Genomic DNA, 11550 nt, shown 5'->3' with positions numbered 1-11550 from the left:
GGGCCATTGATGTATCGATGTATCGGAATGGATTAAGGAAGAAGTTTATTGCACCAGATCTTTTTCTCCAACAAATCAGTTACATTATAGTCATTGTAGGACCAATCAGTCTTCTGTATACTAAAGACAATCATGTGCCACCACCACTATCGGAATCTGCTACGTCTACCTGGCACCTATAATTGTGTGGTATATAATGGGAAACTTTATGTACTTGTAAGCTACATATACCATATATGTGTGTTTTCTATACCTATGCACACTTCTAATTGCATTTCAGCACAATATCTCTTCCAAGCTGCCTTAGTTTCCTGGGGGTCCCATGCCTTAGCTGCATTATTTTGACTCCTGTTGTATCAGTGTTACAACTGTTGTATCAGTGATTTAACCCTTGCTGAGACCTCTGCCTGGCCTGTATAAGCCAATACAATCACCGCAGATAATCTTTATCAGATAGCTGAAATAATTAAACACCTTTTCATCCACAAAGATATTTATTGAATGCAGTAGGTTACAGCAGACAACAGGATGCAGCAGATGATTGAAAAGACAATATGTGCAGGTCAAAATATGGTAATGCTTTCCCCCATGTGAGCATGTGAACATGTGGCCATAAGATAAGCAGCCATTTTTATGAGAAGACTTATAATGATTAAGAAAGGAAAATACATCATAATATGGGAGGGAACACAGAAAAGGATGGTGCTATTACCAGAGGCTTCACGGGGCGGGGTGACACCCAGTGCAGGTACCGGGTGACACCCCACAATGTGTAATCGCATACGTGCGTGACGTCACTGCGGGGTGTCACACGGTACCCGCACCGCAGGAGGGGACGTTCACATGGCAGGATAAGGTATGCTGCCGGGTCACCTCCTCTCTCTTGAGCAACTGTCGAGCTCTCAGTGCATGACTGAGTGCCCGACTTTTCAGAGGGGGTGACACCAAAATGACTGTCACCCCCCTTGTGACGCCACTGGCTATTACCAAAATGACCACCAGATGGCAGTATGTAAACAAACTATACTAGTGCCAATAAATAATGGCTTAAGGAAAATTATGTAAATTCTCAATTCACAGTAATATAAATATTAACCATGACTATCCATTGTGTCATATTTTTTTTACAACAGCGGTAACAGCACACGCTTTCAGCCGAAAAATACTTTCTGACCAGGAACTTGGACTTTCAACTTGATCATCAAAGCCTGCAGTAGTAAACTTTTTGGAACACACGTCCTTCTCTTTAGGGATTATCCCTTGAGTCTGCATTTTCCATATGGAGGTTGGAGTTACGCCCAGGGTCACCAGTACTGTGTGGGCGGCAATATAATATATAATTATATACCGTATATCAGTGGTCAGTGGGGGCTCTAGTTGGTAGTGAGGGCTCTCCTGTGGCCGCACCAGCCAGTTTGCCCGCAGCATATCCCGTCACTGAACCCCCTGCGCTAAATGAAGCCCCCGGCCGCAGGTGCAGTGGCTCCCTCCACCGCCTCTCTGCCACCTGCACCGCTACAGAGGCTGTAGAGGCTACTAGAGGCTCTCTAATCGCGCAGCCGCTCGCTTCTCAAGGGTATACCGAGGTGATCCGGGCTGGCTGGAGCAGGCAGATGCGGCCCTCTAATCATATTTGTTAGACAGAGGGCCTCCCGGGTACTCCTTGAGGAGTGAGCGGCCGCACGATTAGAGAGCCGCATCTGTAGCTCTTCCATTTCGGTGAACTCCATCGTATCTTGTTCTCTGTAGACAGCAGAGCTGTCAATCTGCTCTCTCCTATTAGCATGCTTCCTGTCAGCACATGAACCAATCTGCTCCTTGTAGTGCAGTCTCTGTACAGGAACTGCTAGAGGCTGGTATCAGGTCAGATTCAGGTACTTACACAGCTTGTATTTAAAATATACATTTAAAGGAGAACTATGAGGCGAGTGATTTTCACTCAGCCTCATAATCAGAGCCGACCTGTGACAATGAAACTGTGACAGGTCGGCTCAGTAGATCGGGAAGTGAGCAAACACATACCGGCACTCGCTCACTTCTCGATCTATCTGTGCAGAGAGCCGTGACTGTCACTCACGGCTCCATGCAGGGATTCCCCCTCTCCGATCCTCCAGCGCTGACTGGCGGAATGGACGGGGGAGGGGGTGGGTACAGCTGGCTCTGCCTCTAGATAGGCAGAGCCAGCTGTCACTCACGTAGCTGGGTGGATCCAGACAGAATTGTCGGGATCCGTTGCGGCTGCGGCGTCTCAGTATACCATGAGCTGTAGCTCACTATATACTGTGTTTTGGGTGACGGGAGGACGCTAATTTGTGTCCTCTCGTTACCCTTCGGAGAACTATGGGGAAAAGCCCTGACCCCATAGTTCTCCTTTAATGATTCCATAGCTTCATTCATTTATGTCTTTTGTATCTTCCGGAGTTCAGATTGAATTAGTTGTCATTTACAGTCTACAAATTGCTGGGTGTCCGGCACCCTTATTAAGAGCAATCACTTGTGCCGGATCATTGCTGTGACATCGCCCTCGAAATCTGTTCCCAAACCTTTAAGGTGCCCAGCCCAACTCTGCTGAATGAAATATGCAAAACAGACATGGAAATTCCCGGGTTTTCAGGATTGGCGAAGTTTGGATGTCGGGAGGATTAAACTCCGTCCAAACATCTGCATGCACCTATAAAATACATATAAAGAAGTTGTATTACCATTCAAAGAATTATAATTTTGGTCTATCCAGTTCTGAGATTTACACAGCTCTTACATGCGGGGCATCCCTGTCTGGCAAGAGATTAGCCCCCCCCCCCAGCCTGTGACTAGACATTGAGAATGTATTGGTGAGCTTTTCTTAATGTCACTCTGCTCACTCCTCCTATAAGCATGTTCCTTGTTGGCATATGTGCACTGTGGCACGACTGATTGGCTACTTGTGCTGTTTCTCTCTCCCAGCCTGAGCTCTGCGGTAAGAGGCTGCTACCAGGTCAAATTCAGGTACTTACTATGCTTGTATTTAAAAAAAAGAACTGTAGGGACAATTACTAATAATCCTAGTAGTGTTAAGTACTCATTTTGGTCTACGGAGGACAAAGTTATACTCGTCTGATCCCCTGAGCCGGCTTGCTCTTAGACCGGACCCTGCAGCCCATTTCCTCCTCTCGTGCAGCAGCCTAAGGTCCTGTAAATCATCATATTCTATACAGTGTATAGAACATGAGGACACCGAGGCAGGGGCATCCCGAGGCCGGGTGTCACCTGCCGCGACGTCATCGCGCATGCGCGGTCATCTTTTTGATGCCTGCCAGCGTCCACCTTGGTGATGCCGGCAGAGAGAGGATAGATAAGGTATGCCGCCGGGTCCCCTCCTCTCTCTCTTGCAACTGTCGGTCCATTGCAGAAGGGGTGACACCAAAATGACTGTCAGTCATTTTGGTGTCTCCCCTTCAGTGGTGTCACCCGGGTGTGGGCCGCACCCCCTGCACCCCCCTTGTGACTCGACATTCTATTGCTGCAGCAGAGGAGGAAACGGGCTGATGAGAGCGGTGTGACGACCAGCTGGCTCCAAAGATTGGGTGAGTATACATTAATTATTTTCCACCCTAGACCAAAATGAGCACTTAACCCTCGCAGTGCAGGTGTAACGCCACTGCAGAGATTAAAATAATTGTCCCTGGAATTCTGCTTCAATTATGTATTAACCAGTTGACATCCGCGGTGTTAACCACTTGAAGGCCATAGTGTTTCACCCCCTTCCTGGCCAGGCCATTTTTCAGTATTCAGCGCTGCGGTACTTTGACTGATGTTTATTCCGTCATGCAACGCTTTACTGAAACGATTTTCATACCATTTTTTGGGGACAGATAGAGCTTTCTTTTGGTGGCTTTTATTCACCACTGGGGTTTTTATTTTTTACTATATAACAAAAAAAGTACCCTAAATTTTGAAAAAAAATGTCGGGTCTTTTCTGCCCGTGCGTGCCCGCTAGGGGGCGCGCACGAGCAGAAAATAATTGCCGTCTGGAGACGGCAACCCGCAAATGCAGCAGTGCCGTCCGTCTGTTTTTGTACTACGGGCGGACGGCAAGACGTTAAAGGAGTTGTAAAGTCCCAGCGTATCCTCTCTGGTTATGACATCAGCATTGTAATAGGAATACATAGTAGAGGTGTTTTCAATGATGCAATCAAAGCTTACTTGAAAAAACCCTTTTATGTAGTGAGCACTGCCTTCCGTCTGCCCATCACTTCCAACATCCTCAGCACATGGCAGGTGCTGAGGGCCCTGGAGGCCTAGGATACACTGATACTTCGCTGGGCCCATGCACGTGGCAGGTGATGGGTGCCTTGTTCTAAGAGGATACTACCACTAAACTGGAGTGCTCCTTGGCAGTTGCAGATGCTGAGGGCAGAGATTCCAGATCCTGTTGCTAAGGAAAATACCTGATGGAAGCTGGGTCGGGGAGGAGTCCGCTTGATGAGGGGTACCGCAGAGGAGCTGGTGCGAGCGTCCGTCTGGGATCCATAAGGGAGATCCCACACCCTATTCCAGGTATCTGTTCACAGTACTACTACTACTACTACTACTACTATTGGTCCCTGGGACCAGATCGCAGTGATTTCAGCCTTATCGGTTGCTAGGGGAGAAAGCTGTCCTCAGAAGATTCCAAGGGCATCCTACAGATCCTAAACCCTCTCTCTCCTATTGATCTTGCAAATAAATAACCCTAAAAAGACCCTGAGACTCGAGCCGTTCTGTCCATGAGTGTCGGTGTGCTGTTGCTGACCAAGGGGACTGGTAGCTAGAACCAACAGGTAGGAGAACCCATTTCAATATTCAGCGGCTCCTTCGGGGGTGAGCGCTACAACTGCATATCCCATCATGCATTACTTCCAGCAAGCAATGATAATGTTACATTGTTCAGACGCTGAGTTGTAGTTCAGAAGGCAGGCCATGTGAGAGTGGTGACACAGAAAGTGCATATTCACAGGGCTGAGTGAAATCATGTCAGTGCATTGAGGAAGTACATCCTAACGGCATCTTCAGTTTACAAAATTCTAGATGGATATGGTTATTAGGAGTGGGATAGAAATACAGATTTGATGTTTTTGATCATAGATACCCTTTCATAAACAAGAGCTGTGTAAAATGTAGACATTATTTGAAGCACCTGACCTGAATCTGTGTGATTTTATGAATTGCCCTGCGACCACACGATTGGCTAATCAGATAACTCCATGGATAAGCAGGTTTGAAACATGGAATGGCCAAACAGATAAAAGTACTGGCCAAAGAGAAACAAGGACTGGCCAAAGAGAAACAAGGACTGGCCAAAGAGAAACAAGGACTGGCCAAAGAGAAACAGAGAATGGTCAAAGAGAAACATGGAATGGCCAAACAGAAACAAGGCAGACCAAAGAAAAACATGGAATGGCCAAACTGAAACAAGGACTGGCCAAAGAGAAACTTCTCACAGCTAGAGTACAGCCAACTGCAACAGAGGGCAACAAAAGTAGAAGAATGTGATTTTGGGACTGAAAGATTTTGACATCTCTATTGCTTTTGTAGCACTCACCCCCGAAGGAGCCGCTGGAATGCCCGGTTCATCTCGTCTGTCTAGGGTATGATCTTCAGGTGCCCACCCACTAGCATTAACCGCCCTTCTTCTGGTGCCCACAAACTAATGTCCACTCCAGTAGTATAATGCTGAATAACTTTTATTGAACATCTTCACTGGGGAGAGAGGGTATAGGGATCCTAAGCTTCCAGTGTGTAAAGACATAAGCTCCAGATGTAGCTAGAACCAACAGGTAGGAGAACCCATTTCAATATTCAGCGGCTCCTTCGGGGGTGAGCGCTACAACTGCATATCCCATCATGCATTACTTCCAGCAAGCAATGATAATGTTACATTGTTCAGACGCTGAGTTGTAGTTCAGAAGGCAGGCCATGTGAGAGTGGTGACACAGAAAGTGCATATTCACAGGGCTGAGTGAAATCATGTCAGTGCATTGAGGAAGTACATCCTAACGGCATCTTCAGTTTACAAAATTCTAGATGGATATGGTTATTAGGAGTGGGATAGAAATACAGATTTGATGTTTTTGATCATAGATACCCTTTCATAAACAAGAGCTGTGTAAAATGTAGACATTATTTGAAGCACCTGACCTGAATCTGTGTGATTTTATGAATTGCCCTGCGACCACACGATTGGCTAATCAGATAACTCCATGGATAAGCAGGTTTGAAACATGGAATGGCCAAACAGATAAAAGTACTGGCCAAAGAGAAACAAGGACTGGCCAAAGAGAAACAAGGACTGGCCAAAGAGAAACAAGGACTGGCCAAAGAGAAACAAGGACTGGCCAAAGAGAAACAGAGAATGGTCAAAGAGAAACATGGAATGGCCAAACAGAAACAAGGCAGACCAAAGAAAAACATGGAATGGCCAAACTGAAACAAGGACTGGCCAAAGAGAAACTTCTCACAGCTAGAGTACAGCCAACTGCAACAGAGGGCAACAAAAGTAGAAGAATGTGATTTTGGGACTGAAAGATTTTGACATCTCTATTGCTTTTGTAGCACTCACCCCCGAAGGAGCCGCTGGAATGCCCGGTTCATCTCGTCTGTCTAGGGTATGATCTTCAGGTGCCCACCCACTAGCATTAACCGCCCTTCTTCTGGTGCCCACAAACTAATGTCCACTCCAGTAGTATAATGCTGAATAACTTTTATTGAACATCTTCACTGGGGAGAGAGGGTATAGGGATCCTAAGCTTCCAGGGTGTAAAGACATAAGCTCCAGACTTACCAGACCTGATTAGCATCTCAGTGTAGATCCACTAGGGAGACAGTGGATAGCATATGAAGCGGCAGGTCAGTAAGGATGAGTATAAATCCTCAGCAGGAGAGACACCAGCCTTGCCCCTGAAGTCCTTTGAGTTCCAGGTAACTTCAAAAGCCTTCCATTGTTCTGGTTCTCTCCTCTGGCAGCAACACAGGCCTCCTCCATGTTGGAGGCCTCAGGGAAACATTTCCCTCACACCAGCATATCCCCACCCCGAGGCCTCAGGCCTAGCCTGGGGGGTGGCTGGACAGCATCCAGCCCTAATCCATGGCTGGTCCCGACTAGTCTGAGAACATTGCAAATCCCTCCAGTATATGTACCCTATCCCAGCATGCACCACTTGTTAAGAGAAACCCAGTGATTGGCTGCTGTACTGTACATACACTACAGTGTTTCTCATTGGCTGACCCACAATATGACAGAGTCCCACTCCACCCAGGGGGATATAGGCAAGGCTAGACGCCTGGAATTAACCAGATGACTGCCACTATAATACTGTCAGGCAGACTGCGGCCCTGGCTACCACTAAATGTCTAGCAGCCACCTCACAGAAGGTGATAGGGGGCTACACTTTCTATAGATACATGTTTTTACATTTCATACCTATAAGTTCCAGTTAACTTTAAGTTAACAAGGATTTACTTGGACCTGTTGGATTGTAGTAGGGTGGGAAGTCTATTTCTACAAGCTGTAGCCAGCCACAGGTTATCCTAGTTCTGTCACAGGCTGGAGGAGACACCCAGCAGGTGGAAATCTCACCAGTATCTGGATGATGGAAGGATATCTATTTCACATCTTACTTTTGCTGATTCTTTTCTCATCTCTTCACCCCTTTTCTGCAGGTAAGATAACTACACTAGAATTCCATGTATCCCCTCCCCCTTCTCATGGCTGCACCATGTATCTGCATATAATTAATAACTAAACTGAACAATATTTTGAATATGTTCGCTCACACACACATGCAGGATTATTTGTATCAACCTTTGTTTTCCCTTGTATATCTGAAAACTCTTTAAAAATATTTCCCTTTAAATCTTTTGAAGCCAAAAGCTGCAGCTCACATAGAACATTCGGCTAAACCACAAGGTTCCCGAAGTTGCACCATACCAGGCCACATGCCCTTGGCATTAGGCGGGGTGCTTTTCCAGGGGGGCCCCTTGGAAAAGCACCTTGTTCCCTTGTCAATGAGGACAAGGGCCTCTTCCCCTAAACCTTGGCCCGGTGGTTGTGGGGGTCTGTGGGCAGGGGGCTTATCTGCATGGGGCCTTGTATGGTGCAGGGGGAGGCACGCACTCATCCCCCTCCTTTCCTGCCCTACCAGGCTGCTGCTCGGATCAAGGGTCTGGTAAGGGGTTTTAAGGGGACCCCATGCTTTTAAAATAAAACTTTTTTGGCGTTGGGGTACCCCCTAAAATTCCTACCAGAGCAAAAGGGTCTAATATGATTTGCCAGGGGGAACCGTACGCTGTTTCTGCTTTTATTGTTTCTGTGGAACTGTCCACAGTTAAAAAGAAACAAAGTAAACATTTACTGTCACTTTTCTGCAACAAATCTTTATTTTTAATTATTGTTTAACTCAGATGAATACGAATTTTCGTTAATTTCACATGAGTCCAAATGCCGAAACGAATTGACGTTCAAACATTTGAAATGAAACTAAAGAAATGTTTTGCCAGCTTACTTCTCTATCTCACATACAGTATATAGTGTTACAAAAGGTTTCCTTTTTTTGCCATCTCTGAAAATTGAGAAGTATGGGCAGCGAAAGGTTGAACACAATCATAAATGAAAAACTGTGTTCCTCAACTAAACTAGATATTAGGCTAGAAGAAATAATATTTTGACATCTTTCTAACTCCAGTGTGTTAAAACCATGGCAGTCCATGTGAGCCAACAGCAAAAAATAAACTACTGTTCATTTACTTTCGGTTCAAAAGGGGATTTTTCTTGTTACTGATGAATAGCTGCCAGGACACACCTCTATTTCCTTGATTGAAGCCCTGAGAGGGTGACAATGATATATCTTTACGGCTAAATCCAACCACAGGTTAATCTGGTTCTGCCACACACTGGAGGAGACATCTATTAGGGGAAAGAGTGATCAGTAGCTGGATAATGGAGCGATATCTACTCTATATATCGCTTTCAGTGATCCTTTTCTCATCTTCTTCTACTGTTTCCTCAGGTAGGAAGCTAGAATTTCATATATTTAACATGTTTTTCTTCCTTTGCAGTAAAGTTTAGGTAAAGGACCTTCAAAAACAATTTGTCTGTTTTATTAATAGCATCCAAGGATGAGCTAAAAGCTCTTAGCAACCTCTGACACTCTGTGGTGTGCCACTCAGCTCACTGATGTTATTGGTTGCCAGGAGCTGAGTGGGGACGCTCTGGCTTGCGTCCGCCAAGCTCTTGGCAACCAATGACATCAGTGAGCCGAGTGGGATGCTGGACAGAGCCGCTGACAGCGCGGCCCAGTATCCATCACCGCCCCCTGCCTAGAGTTGCCACCTTTTCTTCAAGTGAAACCCGAACACTCTAGCGACACGCCGTGACGTGTTCATATGTAAATAGCGCTAGTTATTCATAAGTAAATATCACAGTTGAGACTATTTTCAGTGGGGGGGCAGTAGCCCCTATCTTAATTTTGGTTGCCCCTGTCTGCCTGACGTCTTGTGTCCGGGTTTCTGCTGCCATGAAACCCGGACACAGCATTCAAAACCCGGACTGTCCGGGTGAATCCTGGACAGGTGGCAACCCTACCCCTGCCCTTGTCAGACAAATCAGCCACTCACTCCAGCCCCCACTACCAATGGCCCTTTCTGACAGCAGATCCCCTCCACCCCCCGAATGACATCACCCATTTTGGGAAACTGTGTATTGGGCCCAGGATTTACTGCTGAAAAAAGCAATCTTTCTCTACTTGACTCATCAGGGTGTTTTCTGTATTTTTGATAATGTGGTGTTGCTATACTAATCCTTCTACTTTAGGTTGTTCAATGTGTTTTTGAGCATAAGGAAATAATAAAGCTCATTATAGACCCATGTGGTGTAGGATTGGTTGTGCGTAGCAACATTTTATTGGGATTTGTTGTACAATGGTGTTTTCAGTAAGAAACTTCTGAATGCAGAAGGATGCAGCTCTATCTTTATATTTTATGTGCTGTTTTTTAAAAATAATAATAATTATTATTTAATATCGCAAGTGTATTAATATGTTCTAGTCTAAAAAACAGGTTTGTCTATTTATGGATTGTCCTGTAACCGATGTTAACTTCAGCTGTTCTGAAAGGTTGCAGCCTGCACTGCTGCATGCAGACAGCTACTAAAAGGTGTGTGCATCAGCGACGTGCGGTACCTCTGGTTTCGGGTTAGACATTCCCCAGCCTTGCCCGCAGCATGTCCCGCCCCGCCCCTGCTGGCCGAAGCACCACCCCCATCCCCAAGCTAGTGTGAAGGAGGAAGGGAGGAGACAGGGATGAGCCTCCCTGTCCCTCACTTGCTCGTCACTGCTGAGGCATCAAGATTGATGGCCTCAGCGTTTTTCTATTTTTTTGATTGGACAGCTTGGTCCAATGGCGCTTTGCCATTGGTCCAAGCCATCCACAGAGCTCACACCTCTAACATAGAGTAGAGGCTGTGACAGCTCTGGCCTCAATAGTTAGGTTACACAAGCAGTGGGGAAGCCCGCTGCTGCGTAACCTATCTGTCAAAAGCCGGATGCAGCGCTGCCTGTAATTAACAGTCAGCACTCCGTCCATGACAGGTTACATAGAGGGGAGGCTTTCCCTGCTGTGTAACCTGATAGAAGCCGATCTGAATGGAGAAAAAGCTGTCAGCTTCAGACTCCATAATACTAGGTGAGGCATAATACTAGGTGAGGCTCTTCCTCCCCTGACTGCACGTCCCTTGGTCCCCAAGCTAGTGTAAAGGAGGAAGGGAGGAGACAGGGATGAGCCTCCCTGTCCCTCATTTGCTCGTCACTGCTGAGGCATCAAGATTGATGGCCTCAGCGTTTTTTTTTCTTGTTTTGATTGGACAGCTTGGACCAATGGCGCTTTGCCATTGGCCCAAGCCATCCACAGAGCTCACGCCTCTAACAAAGAGTAGAGGCTGTGACAGCTCTGGCTTCAATAGTTAGGTTACACAAGCAGTGGGGAAGCCCGCTGCTGTGTAACTTAACTAGCTGTCAAAAGCTGGATGCAGCGACGCCTGTAATTAACATCCAGCGCTCCGTCCATGACAGGTTAGGGGAGGATTTCCCTGCTCTGTAACCTGTTAGATGCTGATCTGAATGGAGAAAAAGCTGTCAGCCTTTTCCTCCATAATTGTAGGTGAGGCTCAGCCCCACCTGCCTCCCCTGACCACACGTCCATGATGCACTGTAAAGGCCTAGGCAACTGGAAACAAAAAATAATAGATTGTTTAAGATGCCCCTCCTATTACACGGTTTTTGTAAATCTAAATCTATTAGATTGTAACGTTACAATGTTATGATACAATCTCTATACAATCAGCCTACCTAAACAATCCCATCAGTCTGTATACAACCCTGTATGCTAGCTCCTCCACCACATATTTGTTGGTAAAGCTAATATAGATTGCACAGATAGTAATGTGTGTGGTGAGCTTTATAGATAAACTACAGCCACATTTTTATTTTGTTTAGTTTAAGTTATTATTTCAGTGCGACCCCATTAGGGAGATATTTTCAC

Source organism: Nanorana parkeri, unplaced genomic scaffold, assembly GCF_000935625.1.
Source record: "Nanorana parkeri isolate BGI_ZX_2015 unplaced genomic scaffold, ASM93562v1 scaffold215, whole genome shotgun sequence".
Taxonomy (NCBI): Eukaryota; Metazoa; Chordata; class Amphibia; order Anura; family Dicroglossidae; genus Nanorana; species Nanorana parkeri.
This window is presented reverse-complemented; position numbering follows the sequence as displayed.